The sequence below is a fragment of the Sinohyriopsis cumingii genome, chromosome 1, assembly GCF_028554795.1.
Source record: "Sinohyriopsis cumingii isolate HCF-2022 chromosome 1, ASM2855479v2, whole genome shotgun sequence".
Lineage (NCBI taxonomy): Eukaryota > Metazoa > Mollusca > Bivalvia > Unionida > Unionidae > Sinohyriopsis > Sinohyriopsis cumingii.
In genome coordinates, this window is record NC_142961.1 from 77,372,721 (window position 1) to 77,400,373 (window position 27,653).

At 36.4% G+C, this 27,653-nt stretch overlaps 1 protein-coding gene across 2 annotated transcripts in view; it reads left to right on the forward strand.

The window, feature by feature from the left end:
• The window catches only part of LOC149807166 (uncharacterized), a 268,034-nt gene that overhangs the window by 86,781 nt on the left and 153,600 nt on the right, over positions 1 to 27,653 (forward strand). The window lies entirely within an intron of this gene.

Sequence of the window (27,653 nt, forward strand, 5' to 3'; positions counted from 1 at the left end):
TGAAGAAAGAAATAGAAATATGTCTGCATATGAAATTGAATACTCGGATTAAGGATTACTTTTGTTTGGGTTCAGGGACTTATTCGGCCGCATAGATAGATCCATGTTTCACACATGTAACTTTGATTCAGGTTCAGCTGTGCCTATTCCTTAATTTCGATTAAAAACTTGCGCGTAGGAAAGTATTATGCATTATTATATGTTCATATTTTTCTCCGTTCACTTTACATTGTCAGAATCGTGAACTAGTTTGCGATATTGAACTCACGTATAACTTCATATTGAACTCACGTGTACCCAATAGTGTACTAGGTATTACTTTGTAAACAAATCATGTACACTCTCGTAGTAGACGCTTTACGGTTTGATTGATTAAATTTGTATCTGAATGAAGTAAAGCAGATGTTTCGTGGATTGCCACATACCAGCTGCTTTGGCGCATTCCACGTTAACTTTTTTTGATACAATTTTTCGGATTTAGGCCAGCTATAAACGCCAGACAGAGTCCTTAGAAATAACATGCAGGTGACAAGGAATAAACTGTCTTCTTTAGATGGTAATAAGAATGGCAAAAAAATATACTTACAGTTTTACATCCTGAGTTTCATGAACATGTACTTTCTTAGTTCTGTAAATCCGAATTACATGAGCCATGTCATGGGTTCTCAAACTTGATTACACATTTCGAAATTGTACTTCGACTATATTCCTTTAGCAGTTACATCCTTACTGCACTCAAAATGAAATAAACATTATATTCCATAGCGTCTTTTTGATAATTGCAATTGAAAGACTTCAAATTTTTCCCACACTGTGATTTCAAATATTCAATGACAGAAGAGAAACACACTTGCAGATGTCAACACCCTTTTCCCTCGCTGCTTCAATCCGATGTATTTCATGAAGAATTGGTAGACATATCCAGTCCATAATCACGAAGTTTCGTAGAATCGACAAAGATACCAAAATCTATTCATTCCAGGTCAAATGGAAAAGTTGTTGCAATGCGCATTCATTCACAATACTACTCCAATTTTCAATTTTAATTAGACCAAAATGCCAATTTTTTCGGCCGCTTCGGTGGCCTAGTGGTTAGAGCGTCCACTTCGGAAGCGGGAGGTCGTGGGTTCGAACCCCGGCCGAGTCATGGCAAAGTCTTACAAAAATGGTACTAACAGCTGCCTCGCTTGGCGCTCAGCATTAAGAGGTTAGTGTTAGGACTGGTCGGCCTGGTGTCAGGATAATGTGACTGGGTGAGACATCATGCTACATGATGCCCCAGTGCTAAACATCACTATAAACTGCCGCACTGCAGACATCGTAGCGATATGACTGAAAAATTGTTAAAGCTACGTTACAAATCCTAATCACACACACACACACACACTCACACACCATTTTCTTTCGAAAGTTATGTCTAGCACGCGACTAAGTTCAAATTTATCTGGGTGGAGTTATGTGCGCATTGATAATGTTGTTGTGTAATGATAAATCTGCGCTTGTGTATTTAGTTTGGAATACGACATAAATTCAATTGCTTTGTTTCTTTCTGTGTATTTTATAGTGTTTATATAATTAAGCCTTTGGGTATAATAAGAAAATGAGCATATAATAAAAAGGTTGTCTGATGGATATACGGTACTCCCAAGGTCGTGCAGTATTTCCATTTGAAAAACTCGTTCATATTTTCCCATACAAATGCAGTAACCTATAATTATCACTTATAATTGGATATGTTATATCATTAAAGGTAAACATGCCTAATTCAGCATTAACGATAATGGAATTTACACTACAATATTTATGGATCAGTTTCGGTGTATGTATTTGCTTTTGACGATAATGTGATAAGGGCAATATATTGTGTAGGCAGGAAAAAGGCCAGAAGTTTCCGACTTCTCTTTCTCCGTGAAGACTTCTTGGTAGATTTTGTTGGCATCCCCGTCTAGATATAATCTAGCACAAAAACAATTGTCAGCGGTGACCTGGTTTGATTAGCAGATTGCTGTTACCACTTTGAATACACAAACGACAATTCACGGGGACAGCTAATGCTGAAGATGCTGGGACGCAATGCGAATATGTCTATCAAAAACTCAAAAGAAGTTTAGGTATAAAAATGTGTTAATCTTACCATAGCCAGAATGCATATAAAACGTGTAAATCATAACATAGCCAGAGTGCACATAAAAAGTGTTAATCATAGCGTAGCCAGAGTAAAATTAAAAAGTGTTCTTCAGAGCGTAGAGTGTTTCACTTCTTTGGTTGGGGTACGGAATGTTACGCCTGTACGGATTTCGACTCTGGTTATCGATAGACTATAAACAAAACCTCAGTTTAATGAAATTCGCAGATGATATTGAATCAGTAATAAGAACGTATTCCATGTGTTACGTTAGTTGAGGTTTTTATCGACACTGATTTCTTGTGCTTAAATATTCATTCAGTCTAGAACTTATATCCATACATTAGTGGCTAACTTTTATACTTATATCAACATGTCCTCTGGTATTTAAAGGTTATCTAGGATATCTCTTAAGGCCATCATATCACACCCTGAATTTCAAAATTTTCCAAAACGAGATAATCAGTTAACGTTTATCGTGATATCAAATGAATTGAATTCATGTTCATGGTAATTAGTTATTAAAATAATGGGATGAAAATGATATATTGTTACTTTTTACATGTTATAGTGGGGATTTTTTATAGTCACATTACTCCTAAATATCCGCTTTCTGTAATAGATGCATCTGCTTTGGGGGGGGGGGGGGGGGGCAGAAACACGGAAAGGAAATAGAGCAGGATTAAGTGATAACTGAACTGTTTGTGTTTTATGGGACGTTGTCACTGGATGTACCATACTATAGGCGTTTACCAAATTAGATCGGTTTATTAAAATAACTCGATTTGTTTAAAAAAAAGTATTCAGACAGGCTTTGCAAACACGCTTGCAAACCATATAGACTGAAAGGCAAACATGTGATTCTTAAGTAAATCAACATCTAGGTTTACAAAGAAATAGGTTTTGATGTTGGGGTTTTTAATACTTGTATTGATGCCATTTTTCTTGTATATCGGAAAGCAAACGCCGATTTTATAAGATAACTCCACTTGCAAACTATAATGTTTATTAAAATCGTTCTAAACCGAACCAAGAACTGTGCTATACTTGAACATTATCAGGTTTTGTACAAATGAATTGCCTCACAAGTTAGGAAGAAAGAGATTCAACAGATTATAATCAATATTATATTCACTTTACACATGCTGATAACATTAATATTTCATTTTCAGATTATCAGTATCATTAAGGTGAAGATGTCTAACATGGTTTTGTTATTGTTTGTGTTGGTTTTAGCGAGACCTTTAACACATTATTGGCCATATCGTGCTTAGGAAAGGTTGTAAAGTGCCTTCCCCAAGGACACACCTGACAACCAGCTGACAAGAGGCTAGGCTGGGCAGGTATCAAACCAACGACCCTTGAATTGCGACTCGGTCGCTCTATCAAATGAGCTACCGCGGCTATCTTATTTCAAAGAAAGATACTAATATGTTTTTACTGAGGTATCTGGGAATGAGTGCTATCGCTAGGCGTTTTAATTTCCAATACATTTGGTTTTGTTACGATATGATTTATTTGAAAATGTGATTCGCAATTCCATTATTTAAGATGGATAGTTTCATCTAGGTGCAAAGAGCGCTGCTGGAGATAAACAGCCTTTCCAGATGCGGTTTTAAAATGTTTATTGCATCATGTTCAGCGCCAAAACTCGGTTCTGAAGAGCTATACAGTAGACGTGAAAGCACTGCTGGTTGTATTATTACTACATTTATCTCAAATTGCTTAAATCTTTGTTTTATTTTTTCCTGAAATTGTTTGGTATTTTGGTACTAATTAGACAAGCATGATTTAAGTCACACTTTGCTTAATGTAAGTGTAAAGATTACTCATCTTGATTCAGTTTGTAGCGTCTACTAAGTGAGAATGTGTCTGAAATCTTCCCTTGCCTACGCAAGCGATGATAGACTATTTTCGAAATATGGAATCAAATGACGGACAGATACGTAGTGTTGCAGTTAACAATACACACGTGCATTTACATTTACATCTTTCAACCATGTTTTTAAGTATCTGGGTATTTCTTTTCTGTTGCATAAAAGTGCATTAACGGCCTTTACTTTAGATCCCTATAATAAGTCTGACTATTGTTGATTTCGTTTATTATGCTGTAAATTATATTTGATGTTTCACTTTGGGTTTTTTAAAACCAATTGTTGATTTTCTTTCTGTTCTGTTACTTAGTGTAAGACCATAGAGTCGTAACACAACAAAAAGCTCCCCATTTTCTTTCATTTCTCCTTGGTCTCTTTACCCGTGATAAGTTCCCATCAGATGTTGTCGCTGCCCACTTATGCGTTTCTGCTGCTTCTCAAAAGAGTGACATCCTTCTTTGGTACTCTGTAAAGCACGTTCTGCAGTTGATCACACAAATCCTTTTTGGCTTCCTGGTCTGCGAAATTCACAGGAGCATAGCAGTGCACAATGGTTATCTTTTGGAATTTTGACTGGAATCGGGCTCTTGATCCCTCTCACTGACTAGTTCCAACCCCATTAGGATTCTTTTTTCTTTCTTGTTCAACATCAATCCTGCTCCATTCCTGTGGTCGCTGTCCAAAATTGGGCGGTCTTGTGCAGATGAGGAGATGTCATGATGCCAAAGTGATTTGGTCTGATGTTGTCCATGGAACCTCACTCAGTCCTATGATCTCCAACCTGTATCTGTCCATCTCTTGGCAAGTTGTGTTGTTTTCCCAGTCTCGTGCAATGTTCTCACATTCCATGTTCCAATATTTTTAACAGTCTTAGTGGAGAGAAGATTTGTTCGCAATTCAGCTCTCTCGGGTTTGTCTGGTCTGATTAATTCGTTGCCCCTGGTTATTTTCATTGATCCAGTGAATCTGATGCTGTGTTGGTTCCTTTAGAATGGTTTTTTTATATGGTAAGGATGCTAGCCCCACACACAATCCTCCTCCTTTCTTACCTGGGCTTGAGACCTGCGGCGGCAGAGTTATTGGTAAATGTGTACATTTTTCTAAACTTCTGACAAGAATTAAAGAGGATAGCTCGATGATGACTTGAAGCGCAAGGAATTTATTAAATGTCTGTGTTTTCCAAACATGACATTGCTACAGACAGTTCCGTTATAAATATGAGTTTAAGTTGTCAGTAAAATCAATGTCAGTTCCCTAAAACTATTGTCAATTTAACTACACCATTTTAATCCTAGTATTTGGTATCTATTATATGAAGCATACTTATATATTTCTCTGTATGATTTATTATACACGCATTCCAAGCCCCCTCGCCCCCGCCCCACTAGGCGTGCTCCTACTTTATAGGTTCACATACAGAAAGTTTCAGATCTCATGTTTTCCTATTTCTTGGATTGTTATTGTTCCTATGCTACCTTTATGGCCTTGATACATAAGCCTATTACCATACAATCAATATATTATCCGACTTATGATCTTTGTATTTAATCATATTACCAGGGAATCAATATATTATATGGCTTATGACCTTGAAAAAATTCCTATTACCAGAGAATCAATAAGTTATACGGTTCATAAGTGATAATTAAATCACAGATTATTAGTATTTATGTTACACTAAGCATGGAAGGAGAAACACCACCACATCTAGTTAGAACCAACTATTGATGTTATTTTATTTACATTTACCTATATTCTGACTGATGATGTAAGATGCAGTTCATTGTGATCCTCCTATTTAGTAATAGAAGTAGTACTTATAACATCTTTTGCAATAACGGAAACAGTACGTAACGGTACTGTACATTTGAAAACGGCTGGAAAACGTACGCAAGGGTACTGTACAATTGAAAATCACTGGAAACGGTGCGCAATGGTAAAGTACGGTTGAAAACGATTGGAAACAACGGGCAGCGGTACTGTACGGTTGAAAACGACTGGAAACGTTACGAAAACGAGACTGTAATATTAGGAAAAACGTTTAGAACAGTACTAAACGGTACGATGATCCGCTAACATAAAAAATGAAATAATAGTTTGTTTTAAACGCATATATTTAGTTTAATTTAATTTCATATTCTTAAGGGCAGTAACACCCTTGATGACGAAAAACTGTTTAAAACACAACCAACAGTGGAGAACATGTGTTATTCTTTTCTAGCAAAAGGTCAATTATTACAATATAATATATATGCCATTGACAACGTGTTTACGTTATGAAAGAGTATTCAATATGTTCAATACATACATACATACATACATACATACATACATACATACACGAAGGTTGACAATTTCTTACTGATGGTAACGTTAGTAAAATGAATCAGCTCTGCAAACTGATATATAACTTGTATTGGCCTAAAGTTTCCCCTAAACGGAATTGAGGAGGAGTCAACTAACTTTACTTAAGTTTTATTGTCAGTAATTCAAGGTAACGAGAAGCTGAAAATCTTGAAAGAGTACAAAACAGTTAAAAACAATCGAGAGACGATATAGCGACTGGTGGACTGTTAGAAACGCAACGATATGCTATTAAAACGACAGATACGGCTTGGAAATGGAACGCAAAACAGGGTTGTTCAAGACGTTACAAACACTATAATCGTCGAAGAGCCGCCAGATTTTCAGTCGATTCTTTTGAAATTCACACAATTGACGTGAAGAATGCCGGTAGAGCAGACTCTTGTTTCCAGTCTACTTACATAAATTTCATACGTTTCAGAAGATCAGAGAAGAATGAATGCCACCACCACCACCCGCCCAAAGCAAGGGCACTTATATGACAACATTTCAGGTAACTCGATAAATGATGCTTTAGCTATTATCTCTTGTTAATTGATTCCCGTGCCAGCAGGAAGCCATTCTGTAAGCACATTACTGTTAAATATAAATACACCTCTTCTGGCAACGATGTCTACACGATCTCAAGACCTGGGGTATAATCAAAATGGGTAAAATATCGATCACATTTATCATTTGCGCCTTCGGTCTCAAGAAGACCTTTAGAACACACAGCCGATGTAAAAATTATGTGTATTGAAGTTGTAAAAAGGTTCAGACCTCTTTTCCTTATGCAAAAAAAAAATTCTTTGCTCTTGATAGAGAATCCAAATATAATGGTAATTCTTTTCTGAACTGAAAGATTGCAGACGCAAATACGTTTATCCGATATATGATAAGAACTGAAAGAAAGACGTTCCTTATGACTTGAAGCCGGTATAAAACAGACAATCCTCAACCTGTATTCAAGTTAACTGTTCATATCAGAGATCTAAAATACTTGGAATTAAATCTTTGCAGAAAAGATTACAGAATGCTTACATTTCAAAGGTAAAGTACCTTGGCTTATCTCGTCAGTGCACAAGGTGATTATCACTGCCATTACCACTTATTCTGATATTGTGCGTTCCAATTTATCAAGAAAAAAAGTAAAAATTATTTAAAGCTCAGAAGCATTACGCTGTATTCCAGTGAGTAAAACGTTGGTCCCGGAGTTATGGTATCAACTCTCTATTCCAATGAGTAAAACGTTTGACCCTAAGTTATGAGATCAACTCTGTATTTTAATGAGTAAACCGTTTGACCCGGAGTTATGGTATCAACTCTGTACTCGAATGAGTAAAATGTTTGTCCCGGAATTATATCATGGCTGTATTCCAATGAGTAAAATGTTTGTCGTGGAGTTATGGTATCAATTCTGTATTCAGATGAGTAAAATGTTTATCCTGGAATTATGGTATCATGGCTGTATTGATATGGGTAAAACGTTTGACATGGAGTGATCGGTTCTATTCCAGTGACTTATGGTATCAAGCAGAACTAATTCATTCATAAAATGTCTATCTCTTGATCAGAGAACTTGTCCTTAAATGCAATTCTGGGCAAAACGCTTTTTCATCGGTTTATTTCTAGGAAAACACAATTAACAAATATGAAGGTAATAAGTCATATAGCAATGAATGTTCATCTATCTAATCATCACAAGATATATTTTACTGTTTTCTGTATCCATACTGAAATAATGTTAGTTAGCACATAGTTGCAAATTTATCAGCATAGTATCTATCATTCCTGAAACGACGCTCTTTTCAAAACGTATCGTTACTGTAGACTCCACATAACAAATAGGAAAATTGTTTTCTTTGAGTTAAAATTCCTTCCGTTTATGTGACCGTTATTTTCAGGCTTGCTTTAATACCTTCTCTTGCTTAATTTATACGATATTTAAATTAGTCTCTTCTAGACAGTAGCAGTATGCTCACGTTTCTGTGAATTTTTTACCTTTTGGCAAAGCTGTTAAACTAGGTAGAAGAAAAAAAAAGACCAGCATAACACAAAACTGCATCAGAGATGTTTTTCCCCTTGAAAATTAAACTGGTATTTCAGTGGTACAGAGTACGCATCATTAACACCTAAACTCCAAACGTTCTTATGTATATCAGAAAACCGAGCCATATATACACGACGATATTTTAAAAAGGCAACTAAAACTAACGGATCGGATTGTCACAGAATTAGGCCAAAAAAATAACTTTGTTTTGCTTTAGAACTATTTGACTATTTCTCGTTGTACATGCGTACAACGTTATCTAGAGCGAATAAATGTTTTTCCATGTAAACGACTGTATTAACATGTACCTCGCCGGAAATTACTTGCGACGAAGGGACATTAATAACATGATATGCACGGGTATTTTACCCTGACTTTTGCTCACTCTCCTATGGATTTAAGTAAGATCAATTTCTAAAACGACACTGGTCGTTTTGGATCACGTCAAGGAGTGTACGCTTTCCATTGTTCTCCAGCCATAGAGGTAAGTGTTACATTTACATTTCATTTGATATGCGAAGCTTATTCGGTTTGTAATGTCTTATCGCGTAATAATGCATTTATTACAACGCAGATCTGAACTTTGAATTACAAGTCACTATTAGAGGTTAATGTATTAGCATATATCTAGAGATTTTACAGAAACTATTATTATGACCAGTTTGGTTTTATTGTAGCTGATTGTGACTGTCACTGAGATTGTGACTATGACTATGACTAGAGCTGACTATAGTTTACTAGAGATGTCTAGAGCTATCTGAAGCTGTTTAGAGCTGCCTGGAGTTTTCAGAGTATTTAAGGCTGCGTGCTGTCGATACGTATGTATGTATGTACATACGTCTGTGCCACGGACGTAGACGTAACAAATTCAAAAGGGTGCTGTATGCTGTTAATATGTGTATACGTATGACTGTACATGTGGTGGATCCATAAAGGGTGCGAGCGGCCGATAAGAGTGTGGGCCAACCCAAGGAATCGTGCGACTGTACAAGGGGTCTAGAAGCATACGTTTGGTTCAATTATTGTTCCAATTGCACTTTTATATTCATAAGATTATTTTGAATCTTAGTTGTGTTCATAAGATTATTTTTAATCTTAGTTGTATTCATAAGATTATTTTGAACCTTAGTTGTGTTCATAAGATTATTTTGAATCTTATTTGTGTTCATAAGATTATTTTGAATCTTAATCGGAGTTCATATTTGAAATTATGTGAATCTCTCTTGTAGTGTAGAATACTGTTTGAAGCTTATCTGCAGTCTACGAGGTTTCTTGGATCTGTACTTCATATTGATTTCATATTTTTGGTTTATTTTCAATGTGTGAATGTTGTGTACAGTGATTGGGTCAATCGTATGTTGAGAGCGTGAGAGAATCATTGTATTTTTACATCATATATTTCTCTTTATTAATTCATTTCATAAATTTCCATCTTTCTCACACTGTGTTTGTCTTATTCATTTAGTCCAAAAAACCCACTCGGTTTCTATTCTGCGACACGGATTATAAAATTTGAACAACTGATTGAACAGTTCGCAATCACGTTCGTATTTGTTTCAGAATGTGATTTAAATAATAGCTCGAGGGCAAGATATATTGTTCGGTACTCACCTGAATAGCACTTTGTATAGTTTACAGGATGAATAGATTCGAAAATATTGAGATCTTTCGCCACAGGATGCGGGTTTCAAATCACAACTATTTCGACAATATTTTCTTTGCGGAAAGAACAGTCGTGAAGGCAGGCATTCAACGGTTAACTGACCAAGAAATGTGTTGTATGAATTATAAACTGTGAGAAGAAAAGAAAAAAACATTTGGTGTAACGTAAATGGGCATTGCTGAAGTTGTCAACAAATTAAGCTATTTAGAAGGAACGGGCAATTCGTAGATGCTTGATACATGTTGATAAAATGTATCAATGTATCGCCAAACTCAAATGTCAAATTGGTAAATGTAAAGAAAATAAAGAGAAAACTAGGTATTAAAATGAAAGAGAAAAATATTTGTGGTGATTTAATGAAAATTGAAGTATATTCTCAAGCGGATTCCAGGTACAAAGATATAGTTAGGGCCTAAACAAGTACAGACCAGATACAGTTACACGCTAATATGTAGGAACAGCCTTAGCAAACTTGGAGCCTGAATTTACGACCCCCACCCCCCGTGAGCAAGGCAATCGGCCTAAGGCTGGCCCTGCTAATAGGAGTTTTTTTTCTAATGTGTCAATTTCAGATTGATGAAACCTCCAAACCTCGAGCACGGTTTCAAACAGTAGTGGTGACATCTAATTTGAAAATGTATACACTCGGTTTCTTTACATTTACCATAACAATACCTCAAATTCGGATAACTATGTTTGAAGTAGCAACTAATGGCACAGAGATTCTGGCATGTCTTCGAAAGCGATTGATAAAATTCCGTAATTTTAGACATCGGTTGCGTCTTAGAAATACATTGCTACTAAACATTCATGCAGTTCTCTTAGCCCTACCCGAAATATATCACGTGATGTACTAACTAAAACCTCACCTGCTCGGGTAGCAAATGCAAAGAAAATTGTCTTCTGGAAGGAGCGCAGAAACTTCCATCTCCGTCTTCATCAGATAAAATGAAATTAGCTCAGAAAATTCCATCTTTGTCTTCAGCGGATACATTAAAACAGTTCACCATTATAATGTCTCTTTCGTGAAAATACATGCAAACCGATTAAAGGAGAAAGAGTTTGACCTTTCTCGGACAGCGCATGAATCAGGACGTAAACGATCATTCTTGTTTATTTTTTCTCCTGTCAGTTGTATTGGGACTGGGAGTACTAATTCGTTTTCTTATTTTCTCTCTTAATATGTCAATATGATCCTTGATATTAAACAATTTGAATATGACTATTTTATCTTCATATTATATTTTATCATTTAGCAATAGATTAAAACTGTCAATAGTCAGGACATAGAGTGTATCCTTTCCATAATGTATCTCTTCGAGTTTTTTGTACCTGGCGATCACATAGTTCGTAAGAAACACAACAACTCTGCAATAAAATCCCATTCAAGAAAGAAAAGTACCAAAGTACTGGCATTATAACAAATCAAATTTAACGAATTTATGTTATGTGAATGAAAACATAGACGAGTACGCCTAGTTTGTGTCAGAAATTTAAATGTCTTTAACAAGAATGTTATGTTAAAAAAAATGAATGGCATTTCTAAATCCGTTTGACAGAATGCACGTGAACATTGGCATTTGATAGAAACAAGATGGCCGCTATCGCATAACCGGCTTGAAGCTGCTGTTCCGTTTTTTAGTGCCGTTTTCACGATATTTGTGCTTGTTGCCTGTTTTCATCTACGTTATTATGTTTATTATGTACTGGCTGTTAAATTCGCACGTGTTTCTTCATCTCCTTGTTTTGGAAATGAGAACAATTAAACTTTTTTGCATCTGTCTTGCTCCACTGTTTTTCAACAAACCACCATCACGTGATACTCGCCAGTAAACCCGTTTATGCTACGATGGACCCTCATTAATTACTTTAAATGATCACTCCTTGGCTCTCCACACTACAATGTCCTCTAGACTAAACGAACTAGGACTACATTCATCATTACCTAAATGTAAACAGAAGCGGGAAAAAAACGTTGTTTCAAAGCTGGCCGGTGTCGAACAGGAAGAAGAATTCCAGTTATCTCCCTTATTTCGGCTCCAAAAAAAAGTTCGACCGTTAATTTAGATAACCTAATTCAAATCCCAATTAATTCGTCAACCTTTGTGTCAACTATCCAAGAGACACATCTGAGTATTGCATTATTCAATGCCCATTCAGCAGGACCACCGGAAAAGCGCACAGAAATAGTTAATTTTATCAATGATCAGAATATCTACGTCTTTTTCCAGACAGAAACATGGCTGAAAACGTCAGGCGATAAGCCCAAATGCGCGGATCTAACACCCACTGGTTACTCCATCAAGTCGTTCCCCGCCACTCTGGCGGAGATTAAATTGCTGTCATCACAAAGAAATCCATAATCAAACGTCTTGACCACACCACAACTTTCAGTTTCTACCACACATCATTTGAACTAGTCCAGACTACACTCACACTGGAACAAAGGTCAGTCCATTTTTTCTGCCTACACCGCCCTCCTAGTAGGAAAAACAAGCTGACTGAATCTCTCTTTAGAGCAGTTTCCGAATCTCCTGGACTATGGAAATTCGATACGTGGCAACCTGATTATTCTTGGAGATTTCAACTTTCACTTTGACTGTCGCAGAAACCCAAATTCATCAAAATGCATAGATTCCATTAATGTTTTCAACCTCAAACAATCAGTTAACCAACCCACCCATAAACATGGTCACATTTTTGACTGGAGTCTTCATAGACCTGATGATAATATTCGACGGTCCTCCCTGGTATCCCATGAACTTGCATCAGATCACCTCTGCATTATATGCCATCTTGATGTATCAATCCCTAACCCTCCACCTTTATCTGCTACTAAGAGAAATCTCCGTATGATAAATAGAACCAAACTAATGCACGACATCCAAGCTAACCTAACAACTTGCTTACCTCCTACCGCAGAACAACTCGATAATTGTCTGCGTTCATTGCTTGACAAACATGCCCCAGCTACCAAGTGCAGAGTATCAATTCAAAAGTGTTCTCCATGGTATAGCAGTGTTAGGGACCAGCTTCGCACTGCTAAAAGAGACCGCCGTAAAGCTGAGAGGCTCTGGCTTTCCACCAGACTCACTATTCATAAGCAAATTTATGAAGTCGCTAAGAAGAATGTCACAAATATAGTCCATGCAGCGAAATCAGCCCACTACATTGCTAAGATCATGGAAAGTTCCAGCTGAAAATAGCTCTTCGAGATTACTAACAAGCTAATGTGAAGGAACAAATCAACACCACTTCCAACTACCTTCTCTCCAGTCGTCCTTCCGGACATGTTTGCAAATTTATTCCGTGACAAAGTACAAACCATTAGAGATAAGCTTGATATCACAATTTCATTTGACTCGTCGTCACCATACAGTTGGGATACAGAATTATAGCGGCAACCATTAGCAGCATTTGAACCTGTCTCTATGGATTTTGTACGTACAATCGTGATGAAGAGTGCACCAAAGTCATGTGAACTTGATCCAATTCCAACATCACTGCTGCTTGAGTGCTTAGATCCAGTATTGCATTCACTAACTGATGTTATTAATACCTCTTTCTCATCCGGGGGAATTCCCATCATTTTTCAAAACTGCCATTGTAAAGCCTCTGCTGAAGAAACCAACACTAGACCATAACGATTTAAAGAACTACCGCACAGTTTCTAATCTCCCATTCATATAAAAATAATCTTAGAAAAGGTTGTTCTATCCCAGCTTGTATCTCATCTAAATTCAAACAGTCTTTTTAGCAATGTACAATCTGCATATCGCCCTTGCCACAGTACTGAAACTACTCTTCTAAAAGTAGTTAATGGCATTCTCTCTGCGTTGGATAGCGGAAAGATTACAGTTTTCTGCAGCATTTGACACAATAGACCATGATATATTACTTCACCGTCTCCAACATGTATTTGGCATTCATGATACAGCCTTACTGTGGTTCAAGTCCTACTTGGTCAACAGGACACAAATTGTATCTGCAAATGGAATACACTCCAGCCCAGTTGATCTATGTTGTGGTGTTCCACAGGGGTCTGTTCTTGGACATGTTCTCTCCATTCTGTACACTCAGTCGCTCTCAAGTGTCATAGATCTTCATCCATGATGACACCCAAATGTACAAATCTAGCCGCCCAACTGAAATTGATGCTACTATCCAAGGTGTAGAGAGGTGCATTTCTGATGTGAAATCATGGATGACATGTAACAAGCTGCAGACGAATGATGATGAAACTGAGGCCATTCTGATCACAACACAAAGACTTTCTCATTTACATCCTTTATCTCAAACAATAAATATCAGCAACACCAACATTAAAGTCACACAATCAGTACGAAACCTAGGTGTTACTCTGGACAGTACTCTCACATTGCACCAACATGTCATGAACATATGCAAGGATGCATATCTTGAGCTGAGACGCATCAGCTCAATTCGCAAATATCTTTCAGTTGATGCTACTAAAACACTTGTGTGTTCATTAGTACTTTGAAGATTGGACTATTGTAACTCAGTTCTGTCTGGTTCATCTTAATATCTGCTCCAGAAACTTCAAAAAGTTCAAAACACAGCTGCTCAGATCATACTTAGAGTACCACGATCACAGTACACCTCCCCCCTGCTCTGTATCCTACAGTGGCTATCCATTCGATCCAGAATCAAACACAAAATGTGTTCTCTGTGCTACGTTTCACTGTCGGACTCTAGTCCAACATACCTATCTAACCTCACCCATGTGTACACACCAGCAATATACTTACGCTCCTCTTCTGACAATCGTATACTGATTATTCCCACTATGAAAACAAAGTCATATGGACAGCGTTCTTTTGCATACCAGGGCCCAGCAACGTGGAATGAATTGCCCACTGAACTTAGACACAAAGACACAGTGATCACATTCAAGAGGGCTCTCAAAACTCACTTATTTCGACTGCAAGAACAAACTTAAAGACCTAATAATGTTTCCTACCTTAAATATTCTCAGCATGTTTTTTCATGTTTTCTAATTTCATGGTTTTTGTTTTTGTAATCATATCATTATGTTTTTTATCTTATAGATGTTGTCTAATGTTGTAAAGCGCTTATAGCTTCTAAAGATTAGGCTCTATGCAAAGTCTTCATTATTATTATTATTATTTACATAATGACTTTTCATTACTCTGTAGAATTTCACACCCTAGCCTATAATACCAACAGAACCTCCTGCGGTGATTCGTGCAAAGAATTAATCTAATTGTACCTCTCACATGTTGTCTGTAATTGCAAGGTCCCGGTCAAAGCAAATGGAGATCATGCAGGTTGGAAACGATATACGTCAGATAGGAAAAATGTTTGTGAGAGCATGCTGTGAGCATTTCCAAAGTCATAATTTCTAGAGCTAGTTATAAAGAATATATTTTTAAACTTTGGATAAAAAAATAAGTACCTCACATTGTTTCTCGGTATAACATACTGTCAGAGTTGCCAATCATCGCAAAGTGATGGGCACATACAGACACGTTGCAAAGTGATAGGTACATAGAGACACAATTCTTTCATCCTCCTCCTATTGCGAGATTTGTAAAATGAAAAGGAAAATGGGTTGCTTTGTATATCTTGGTATCAAAACCTTTTACACGGAATCACAATGCTATAATAACGTTTGGTCGGTAATTGCATTCTTTGTCAAAAACTGCTGGTACTCCGCATAGTTATATTTAAGATAACATTCGCCTTTAAAATACTTAATGAAAACCTACCCCATCGCAAGTTTGTTGTCTTGTACATACTGACAGTTGTGTCAATATATTTTTTGCTGGTTGTGGACTACACAAGTAGTATGTCTTCATTTTTTATAATTTATTTATGATCGTCTCGGATTGTGGATGATGAATCATATATTACCTTCTTTATTGTGGCTATTGTCCGGTGATTAAGCTGTACTCACTTCCTGTCTGAAGCAGTCTTGTCTGCTAATTAGGCTGTACTCATTTCCTGTCCGAAGCAGTCTTCTCAAGTAATTAGACTGTAATTATTTCCCGTCTGAAGTTGTCTGACAGCATACAGTAATATTTAATCCAACAAAGTTTGTAAAAGACACGAGAACAAAGTGTTCCAAAATTAATCCATCGTTCCAAGCCATTCACATTTTCCTTTAATGAAAACACAGCAAATGTGCATTCCAAAGTACTGATACATGGTCACATAATTTTCAGATTTGCTAAATAATCAGATATTTTAGGAACATTCTTTGAATTTTCACACTTTTTCAGTATTAAAAACAATGTAAAGCTGTTTTATGGCAAATAAAAAGGATGTGAAAAGCAGATAATGTTTGCATTCCCATTTTCCTGCCATTTTCCTATATTTACAAAGTTTGAATGGCTCTCAAAGTCATGGACATATGTTTATGACACGCAAAGATCCATATAGCAGGTAACCTGATAATTTATGTTTCGTGAGTGAATGAAACTGAGTGCTTTTAGTGCTAATTAGAAATATCGCGGTTAATACTTGTGTTACAATTTCAAATATAAGTACAGTCATTTAGCAAATAAAGAGTAAACAAGACTAATGTAAGAACTGGGTAATTTAGTTTTTTTTTCCAGAAAGAAAAACCTTGTGCATCTATTCTTAATACTTGTTTGCAGTATTTTAGTTATTTTTCAGACGTATTTCAAGTGACATTTCCAATTAAAAGTTTTTTCAGCCTGTTCTGGAGTGTGACACTTAGGTGTCAGAATTGATAAGTATTCAGGGCTTGAGCCATCTTTTTAGTCAAAGGCGTAGGCAATAGAATCAACATTCTACTTTACTAATGATGTAAATTTAAAGAGGACTTCGAAAAATATACACCTCATAAAGCTTTAGCTTGAATAAACGTGTATCTTATTGCATGTCTTTGAATGTACATGGGTGCTAAGGGCGTTTTCGCTAAATTCAAACGAACTTTTGGTGTAAGGCTAATGCTGTGCGCAGTGCAACTAAGTGAGGATTTCTTTCTCGTGGACATTCGATGCCTGGTGCCTTAAATTTTAATGTTTTGAGGTTCAATTCATTATCTTAAAAAAGCACGTTCCATACTGGGCTGCGGTTTGTTTAATTAAAAGGTGTGGATGATGTTTTGATGCTTGAATTTTTTTCCTGTCAAATGTATTCAAGATTTTTCCTGCCATACTACCAAGACCTCCCACAACTATTTTCCATTCCCTGAATCCACCGGTAATGCTTTGGATATGTTCCCCCTTTTAATGTTTTGAGGTTCAATTCATTATCTTAAAAAAAACACGTTCCATACTGGGCTGCGGTTTGTTTAATTAAAAGGTGTGGATGATGTTTTGATGCTTGAATTTTTTTCCTGTCAAATGTATTCAAGATTTTTCCTGCCATACTACCAAGACCGCCCACAACTATTTTCCATTCCCTGAATCCACCGGTAATGCTTTGGATATGTTCACCCTTAAAGAAAGTTCTTGTTCTCCTGACAAAGTATTACAATTTGAATATACGAGTCACAGTGGCTCCGGTTAGCGTGCCGGAATCACGTTTTACCATTGGACCAGCCTGCGTCAGCTACCATGGTGTGTCCTTCGGAAAGGCGCTTCGTTCCAACAGCCTTGGTACTAAATAAACTACTTGTGTTGCTGTGCCGTAAAGCACCAAAACCGTACAATTTATAATAAGGTCTGATGGAATATAACCAACAGTATGTTTTATTATGTACAGAAGTGAAATAAAGAGACTTCTTGACGAAATAATTTTCATATTTTTTCATTCCAATATTTTTACCTGTGAAAATTTTATCATTACATTTTCACCTATGAGAAATATATCCATAAATTTTCACATGTGAAAATATAAGATTTCCATGATGCCATGCAACGCTTGCGTATGTGTTCCCACAAAAGTTGTACCTGCAGCAGCAAAAACGAGTACTTTGTGAGCTAGAACAAATAAATAGCAACAGCCTTACATTACAGACATGGAAATTAATCTTAGATAAAGAAATTGGACCAGACACGGTTTTGTGTCTCTCTGAATTTAATTTCCTCTAACTTCCTTGTCAACAACAAACCCGATGTGATGCATTGCTGATTCGGACTTGCATGGTTTTCAGACAGGGTCAAATAGCATACAAAATGTCAAAAAAATGGGATCCACTGTGACCGATTAGGTCAACCCAATCCTACAGCTTACTGAAGTCACGTATATTTATATCACCAGGCTACGAAAGTTAGGTGAATGTACTAAAAGGGGGTGGGGATTAGCGCGTTGTGCCGAAGAGTGAGTTTAATCTTCTGATATTCGATTCTGGAGCATGTTAGGTATATAATTAATAAACAATCTTTTAATACGTTAATACCGGATATATTTTATCTTGTAATACCAACAACTACTTATTTTAACTCGTTAAAATGTCATGTTTTTTAGGAGAAAACGATGAAATATACCCGGTATTAACATACGAAATGAAAATCTCTCTCTCTCTCTCTCTCTCTCTCTCTCTCTCTCATATATATATATATATATATATATATATATATATATATATATATATATATATATATATATATATATATATATATATAAAGTAATTTTCTTTGAATATTAAATAAAGAATGACTTATTGTATGTAACGATCCCTTGACTAAATGGTTTATTGCAATAAATTAATGGAGATACTCATCTATAATGATGTATATACATTTTGTAGCTGCATTTCTATACTTCTAGATTTGCGTGCCACCATCCGGTTGTACGTATAATGTTTATTGTGTATTTACCTTGACCAAATTGGCTTTATGCAGTAAATGTCACTTATTCGTCTAATTCCTATTAACAACTGTCACTTTATTTGTACGAGTATAGCTGTCGCTATATCCTTTACGTAGTAATTACAGTATCGCGAGATTGCCTGCAAAGGCTAGTGTTTAACCTTTGAGAGAAATACTGATGAGGGCCAGGTCCAACACATGCATCTTGGGAGTGTGATATGAATGAATCCACTCGTTCACATCCAGCATGATATATCATGCATTCACGCTATCTGCATGGCTCTTTCTCAAGTTGGACTAGGCCTTAGGGCTAGTGAAGGTCAAACAGAAAAGTAATAGATGAAACCCCAAAGTACACACATCCACCGGCGGCTGTCAGTCAACAAGTTATTTATTATGGCTATGTGCGAAATTTTGCGCAATTACTCCTAAAGGCAATATCCTTCGCAGGTGTTGCTGCCACGTGTTTAACTGATGGCAGACAACCAAAGCAGTTCTGGTGTAGGGAACTGTTTAGATTCTGACACTTTGATTCCCTCATTTGACTGATTTATGAAGAGACGTTTTGAAATAGAAAGGAGAAAGACGACTGGACATTAAAACTTTCTATCGTAATCATATTGCAACAGAATAATTCTTTAAACAACCTGTGTGACTGCATTGTTCTAACAGGTGACTGACTTGCAATAATTAAAAAATCTACCGCTATATTGTTTTGGAATATGTCAGGTTATTTTTAAGATATTTTAGTCCATATATTATAAACGTACAAGAGTTAGTCACAAGGTCTTCCATTTTATAATAGTCTGTCCGGTAACAAATTCAAACCCCATAATATTTAGTGAATCATATAAAACTTACACAGAACATTGAAAGTATATTTGCATGAATTAAGAATTAAAATGAACTAAAGTAATATATTTTTCAGGTACGAAATTATAAAGAAAAAAAAGAAAAGTGAGGCACCGTGGGTAAATACGAATTATAAACATATCAACACAACTGTATGAACAATTCTAATGCTACTGAACTTTTCAGGGTTATTCCTCGATGAATACAAAGACAATCATATTTGAACTGCACACATACATATTTGTATATTGGTCAAATGATCAAAGTTGCTTTGGAGAGATAAATCCATGGAAACATTTTTCAGAATTAATAGCGCTCAGGACTTAAAAGTGCAACAAAGATACTATATAAATGACGTCTTTATTTATAGCTTTCTTGAACTCTATTGTTAGATGAATAGGCTTAAAATGGTTAGTATGTCTAATAAATAAGTGGACATGCATAAAAAGTTTCAATAATAATTGTGTCATTAAGAATATATTCGCCAAACAACAAAAAACATGTCTGGGTCTACATGAGCTGGAGGTTTGAGAAGGTCATTGATTAATGTCTGGGTCTGCATGAGCTGGAGGTTTGAGAAGGTTATTTATTATTGCCTTGGTCTGCATGAACTCAAACATTAAGGAGGTTTTTCATTAATGCCTAAGTCTAAAAGAAACTGGAATTTGAGAAGGTCGTTGATTACTGCCTAGGTCTACATGAACTGGAAGTCTGAGAAGGTCATTTATTGCTGCCTAGGTCTACATGAACTGGAAGTCTGAGAAGGTCATTTATTGCTGCCTAGGTCTACATGAACTGGAAGTTTGAGAAGGTCATTGATTACTGCCTAGGTCTACATGAACTGGAAGTTTGAGAAGGTCATTGATTGCTGCCTAGGTCTACATGAACTGGAAGTTTGAGAAGGTCATTTATTACTGCCTAGGTCTACATGAACTGGAAGTTTGAGAAGGTCATTTATTACTGCCTAGGTCTACATGAAAAGTTTGAGAAGGTCATTGATTTCTGCCTAGGTCTACATGAACTGGACGTTTGAGAAGGTCATTGATTGCTGCCTAGGTCTACATGAACTGGAAGTTTGAGAAAGTCATTGATTGCTGCCTAGGTCTACATGAACTGGAAGTTTGAGAAGGTCATTGATTACTGCCTAGGTCTACATGAAAAGTTTGAGAAGGTCATTTATTACTGCCTAGATCTACATGAACTGGAAGTTTGAGAAGGTCATTTATTACTGCCTAGGTCTACATGAACTAGAAGTTTGAGAAGGTCATTGATTGCTGCCTAGGTCAACATGAACTGGAAATTTAAGAAGGTCATTGATTACTGCCTAGGTCTACATGAACTGGAAGTTTGAGAAGGTCATTGATTGCTGCCTAGGTCTACATGAACTGGAAGTTTGAGGAGGTCATTGATTACTGCCTAAGTCTACATGAACTGGACGTTTGAGAAGGTCATTGATTGCTGCCTAGGTCTACATGAACTGGAAGTTTGAGAAGGTCATTGATTACTGCCTAGGTCTACATGAAAAGTTTGAGAAGGTCATTGATTACTGCCTAGGTCTACATGAACTGGAAGTTTGAGAAGGTCATTGATTTCTGCCTAGGTCTACATGAACTGGAAGTTTGAGAAGGTCATTGATTGCTGCCTAGGTCTACATGAACTGGAAGTTTGAGGAGGTCGTTGATTACTGCCTAGGTCTACATGAACTGGAAATTTGAGGAGGTTATTGATTGCTGCCTAGGTCTACATGAACTGGAAATCTGAGGTCATTGGTTGCTGCCTAGGTCTACATGAACTGGAAGTTTGAGAAGGTCATTGATTGCTGCCTAGGTCTACATGAACTGGAAATCTGAGGTCATTGATTGCTGCCTAGGTCTACATGAACTGGAAGATTGAGAAGGTCATTGATTGCTGCCTAGGTCTACATGAACTGGAAGTTTGAGAAGGTCATTCATTACTGCCTAGGTCTACATGAACTGGAAATTTGAGGAGGTTATTAATTACTGCCTAGGTCTACATGAACTGGAAGTTTGAGGAGGTCATTGATTACTGCCTAGGTCTAAATGAACTGGAAGATTGAGAAGGTCATTGATTGCTGCCTAGGTCTACATGAACTGGAAGTTTGAGAAGGTCATTCATTATTGCCTAGGTCTACATGAACTGGAAATTTGAGGAGGTTATTGATTACTGCCTAGGTCTACATGAACTGGAAGTATGAGGAGGTCATTGATTGCTGCCTAGGTCTAAATGAACTGGAAGTTTGAGAAGGTCATTGATTACTGCCTAGGTCTACATGAACTGGAAGTGTGAGGAGGTTATTGATTACTGCCTAGGTCTACATGAACTGGAAATTTGAGGAGGTTATTAATTACTGCCTAGGTCTACATGAACTGGAAGTTTGAGGAGGTCATTGATTACTGCCTAGGTCTACATGAACTGGAAATTTGAGGAGGTTATTGATTGCTGCCTAGGTCTACATGAACTGGAAATCTGAGGTCATTGATTGCTGCCTAGGTCTACATGAACTGGAAGTTTGAGAAGGTCATTGATTGCTGCCTAGGTCTACATGAACTGGAAATCTGAGGTCATTGATTGCTGCCTAGGTCTACATGAACTGGAAGATTGAGAAGGTCATTGATTGCTGCCTAGGTCTACATGAACTGGAAGTTTGAGAAGGTCATTCATTACTGCCTAGGTCTACATGAACTGGACATTTGAGAAGGTCATTGATTACTGCTTAGGTCTACATGAACTGGAAGTTTGAGAAGGTCATTGGTTACTGCCTCGGTCTACATGAACTGGAAGTTTAAGAAGGTCATTGATTGCTGCCTAGGTCTACATGAACTGGAAGTTTGAGAAGGTCATTCATTATTGCCTAGGTCTACATGAACTGGAAATTTGAGGAGGTTATTGATTACTGCCTAGATCTACATGAACTGGAAGTATGAGGAGGTCATTGATTACTGCCTAGGTCTAAATGAACTGGAAGTTTGAGAAGGTCATTGATTACTGCCTAGGTCTACATGAACTGGAAGTGTGAGGAGGTTATTAATTACTGCCTAGGTCTACATGAACTGGAAATTTGAGGAGGTTATTGATTACTGCCTAGGTCTACATGAACTGGACATTTGAGAAGGTCATTGATTACTGCTTAGGTCTACATGAACTGGAAGTTTGAGAAGGTCATTGATTACTGCCTAGGTCTACATGAACTAGACATTTGAGAAGGTCATTGATTGCTACCTAGGTCTACATGAACTGGAATTTTGAGGAGGTTATTTATTACTGCCTAGGTCTACATGAACTGGAAGTTTGAGGAGGTTATTGATTACTGCCTAGGTCTACATGAACTGGACATTTGAGAAGGTCATTGATTACTGCTTAGGTCTACATGAACTAGACGTTTGAGAAGGTCATTGATTGCTACCTAGGTCTACATGAACTGGAAGTTTGAGGAGGTTATTTGTTACTGCCTAGGTCTACATGAACTGGAAGTTTGAAGAGGTTATTTATTACTGCCTAGGTCTACATGAACTGGAAGTTTGAGAAGGTAATTGTTTACGAGGATTATAATTTACATTCAGAGAAGTAGCGATATCCTGTTTCATTTGATTTAAATAAATTGCACAATGGATCGAAAACATTATGATGACTCAAAAATTGATCTTCCTTAAGCAGTGAACAATTATTCCTCTGTTTAGCATGTATAATAGACATTATTCTTCTGAGTAATAAAATGGAGTTTGCGTTTTTTAGTTTAATTCCTTTGGGAAGACATAAATAGAATTGGAGTTTCTTATATTGTGAAGTAGATTGCTCCAAAATTGTCTAGTCGAATGTAAAACGACTTATTTGTTAAATGTATATGTGGCCCCCAATTTGAGCATCCTCTGGTGAAATATTATTCGTTTCACAATTCTAGTATTATATGGTTAACCATTTTATAAAATGAATAAGAGTGTGGACTTTTCAGAGTTCTTTTAAAGGTAGAAAACCACATTCTCTAGATCAAAATTCAAACCACATAGTTCTGGTAAGTTTTGGTACAGTTCGTATTTCTTTCCTTTTGTATATTTTCAAGTCGATTAGAATCTGTTTCTCTACACCAGTCCCATAGTACACTAGCTTACTCAAACAATGGTATGTATGATGAACGCAGTATACATTTTGTTTAGAGAATCTTTATTCATTTTGAATTTGAGGTCCCCCCCCCCCACCATTATTCCATTCATCTTTGATGCTTTCCGAATATGTTCTTAAATGTATTGGCACCAGTTTTGACTACCTGTTACTCAGAGGTGTTTATGCTTATATACAACAACAATAGATGTATTATTCTAAACTAATTCGGATGAAATATTTAATGTTTAGCCCTTTCAGTCAAATTCCACGCTTTTTAGGTAAAGCTCGGATCCTGTACATTTTTGAACCATTGCATACAGATTATATTTTTCTTTCAACTCAGTTCCAATGCCTTTTCAAAATAATGGAATCAGGAAGCTCTTATGTTTAAATTTTACACATAATTACTTTGCAATCCTTACTATTTCGCACACAGTGGCAATGCATGTAGGGTACTGCTCATGTACTTCTTTAAGATGATCATTTGGTATAGGCATGCAATGTTCATGTCATTTTTCTCATTAAGGTGAACAGAAAGTATAGACAAGCAGTTTACGGATCATTTCTCTCTTTGAGGCGGACAGTAAGTATAGGTGTGCAGTGAACAACGCATTCCTCTCTTTAAAGTGAACAGTAAATAGGCATAGAGTGGACATGTCATTTCTCTCGTTGAGGCGGACAGTAAGTATAGGTGTGCAGTGAACAACGCATTCCTCTCTTTAAAGTGAACAGTAAATAGGCATAGAGTGGACATCTCATTTCTCTCGTTATGGCGAACAGTGTGTATGCATGCAGTGTACATATAATTTCTCATTTAAACTAAACAGTAAGTATAGACATGCAGTGTACAGGTAATTTATCTCTTAAGGGTGGATGGTCAGTATAGGTATGCAGCGAAGATGTCATTATTGTTTTCAAGGTGAACAGCAAGTATAGGCATGCAGTGTACATGTCATTTTTCTCTTTAAGATGAACATTAGGTATATTGGCATGAAGTTTACAGATCATTCCTATCTGCAAGATGAAGATTAAGTATAGGGAGGTTATTATTGATATAGTTTTTACCGGCATCAAAATTGGACTTTCAAACATGGCAGAAATTTTTACGTTTTAATGAGCAACGTCACTATTAAACTTGTTAAGATGAATTCAGATCAGTAGCCGATAGGAAGAAAATATCCATTTGAGTTGTCGGAAAGACGAGTTTTCAAACTGAAATTAGGTACAGCTGGAAATACGAGTGAAAATAATTACTAGTAAGTTTCAACACCATTGTTCTGAATGCAGCAGTAGCAAAACTTTTTATTGTTCACTCAGCACCACTGAAATGATAATACAGTAAGGTTGCCTAAAGAATGTAAATGTTTACAAATTAAAATGCAAAGAGAAAACCATTATAAGGTGTATTGATTTACTTTAATGGAAATCAATTTTCATGGTTTTGTGAGAAATTATATTTGTGTCGGTCTTTAAATTAGTGGATTGGGAAAAGCAGTCATATTGCCTTCACCTGATTGCTGTTCGTAGGGTCATTAAATTCGCTATTTCGCGACCACGAACTCAAGGAACATTGGTGTATACAACGAAGTCTAGCGCATTCAAGAAACATAAATGTCATTGAGAGGATCTCTACTTATAGGACATAAAGTGTCATGATGACACAGACTGAACCATTAATCAAGCGTTTTCAAAGCGATAGAATGTACAAGTCTGCAATACTTAAGTATGCCATGACAGTATACATTACGTTTTGTTTAGAATTCCAACTGCTCGGCTGATATCAAGACTCGTATGTGCATCTTGCCTGTGTGACAATAGTTTGTGTATTTGGAAGCTATCGCCAGTGTCGGCACAGTGCGTCTGCCTGTGAAATAATTTAGCCCCAGACTTAGCCCCGTATTTATAAAACTAGACTTGAGAGCACACTTAAATTAAAATTTGTGCCTATTGTAATTTTGCAATGGTTTAACTTTCTCTGAAACATATTTCTCAAAAATTAAAATACTTTTGATTTAGATTAAGTTGCAAAGCTTCAAACCTTTCTACAGTAATAAATTTACTCACTGAGACTGAGTGTATCTCAGGCTGATTGGTTTTGTGAATGAGGTGCATGGACGTTGGCTTTACATGATTGCTTCGTGGCTTCATAGTTATATAATTCGAATGGACTTACTTCTGAGACATATCGCTATTCCTCATAAACATCAGCGAGGCTGCCAACGTCAGTTTTACCTAGACTACGCCGAACTATTTTCCGCTACTAGAATCTGCAGATAAACACTTTGGAATTTTTTTTGTCACAACAGTTTGTTTTCCACTTAATAAAACATCAGAGAGAAACTCTGTAGCCAGGTAGACACACCCGTAGATACTTCAAATACAAAGATGTTTATGTTAGCAAATTCCACTTGCCACCATAGGAAACGTTTATTGTATTAAATGAACACCGAATAATGGTAGTTATAAAAATTTAAGCAATTTTTCAACATCTCCACTACAGATGTCGGCAAACAAACACACACACACACACGCAACTTTTGCAGCAAAAATATTCAGTATCTTTTAACCCATTGGATTACCAAATAGGCAGAGTACGCAACGGCCTATGGGCCTCGCGAAAACAGACCAAAATAGTACTGATAAAACGTATTATGAGATAATTTGCAAAGGGTGCCGCAAGATTTCGACTGCCTAAGGGCCTCCAAGGGTTTAATCCGGCACTGCGCTGAGTTATAATTATTCTTGCGAGAATGAATAAATTGAATCACAGAAACGATAGTGGTTACTTTTGTTTCTCCACAGTAACTACGTTTGTACCCCATAAAGACTTTATGATTATTTACAGAAAGCGTCTTGATTAAACCTTTAAAGTAATCAAGAAAATACGGCATAATTGTCTCCTTCATTAACGACATTTTGATTAAAATGATTCAACGAAAAATAATAATTGCGCGTTTTACATATTGTAATTTTTAAGATGTGCAGCTAAAGTCTTTTGGGGTGAAACACGTTTCCATGACGATATAGAATGCACCAGAAAAATAATAGCATATAACTATTTTTTGTTCAAGCTCATGAACAATAAATCATTTTTTTTTATAGAGGATGCTGCAGTGTGCGGAATTTTCTGATTAAACACAACAACAATAAATCTGGTTTTTTAATAGATGTTGCTACAAAATTCGAAATTAAAATCGGACTTGACTATTAACAGAATTAAATAATGTATTGAACTTTAAACATCCATATTGTTCAAACCATCAAATGTTAACAGTGTTCACGTAGTATGCTGATAAGATAAATCTATTTACAAGCATTGCTTTGTCTACAAGAAGAATATAATTATCAATTAGCAAAGAATGACGATAGTGACCAAGATATAATAGTATCTTTTAATTTGGTTGAAATATGAATGCATTTAGCTAGTGTAATAATGGTGACTAAGACGACATGAAATGTTGTCCCATTGTAATTTCTTTTAACTCAGTGAGAGTATTTGTGAAGTAGGGGCGAATTAATGTAAAATTATAGCACAACGGGTGCCTCGTCCAATTTATTTGTATTGATTGTAGCAGAAGGAATTACTTATAATAACTACATTATGTGCAGAGTTCAAAGTTATATTTAGTGGTAAATCGTAATTTTTATTGCCTGGTCCTCAGTTGTCACGTGTATATTCATCGCAAATGAATTTTAAGTATTGTGATGCCTTTTTTAACCCTAAGTTGCATTTCAAGGACAACTTCTCTCACTATTTCAACAACAAAGTACTTTAGATAATAATCAATCCCATCTGTTATCTGTTCGTTTCAAATGATAAAATGTATTTCCCCGTTAAACAAATACATAAAAAAAAATGAAA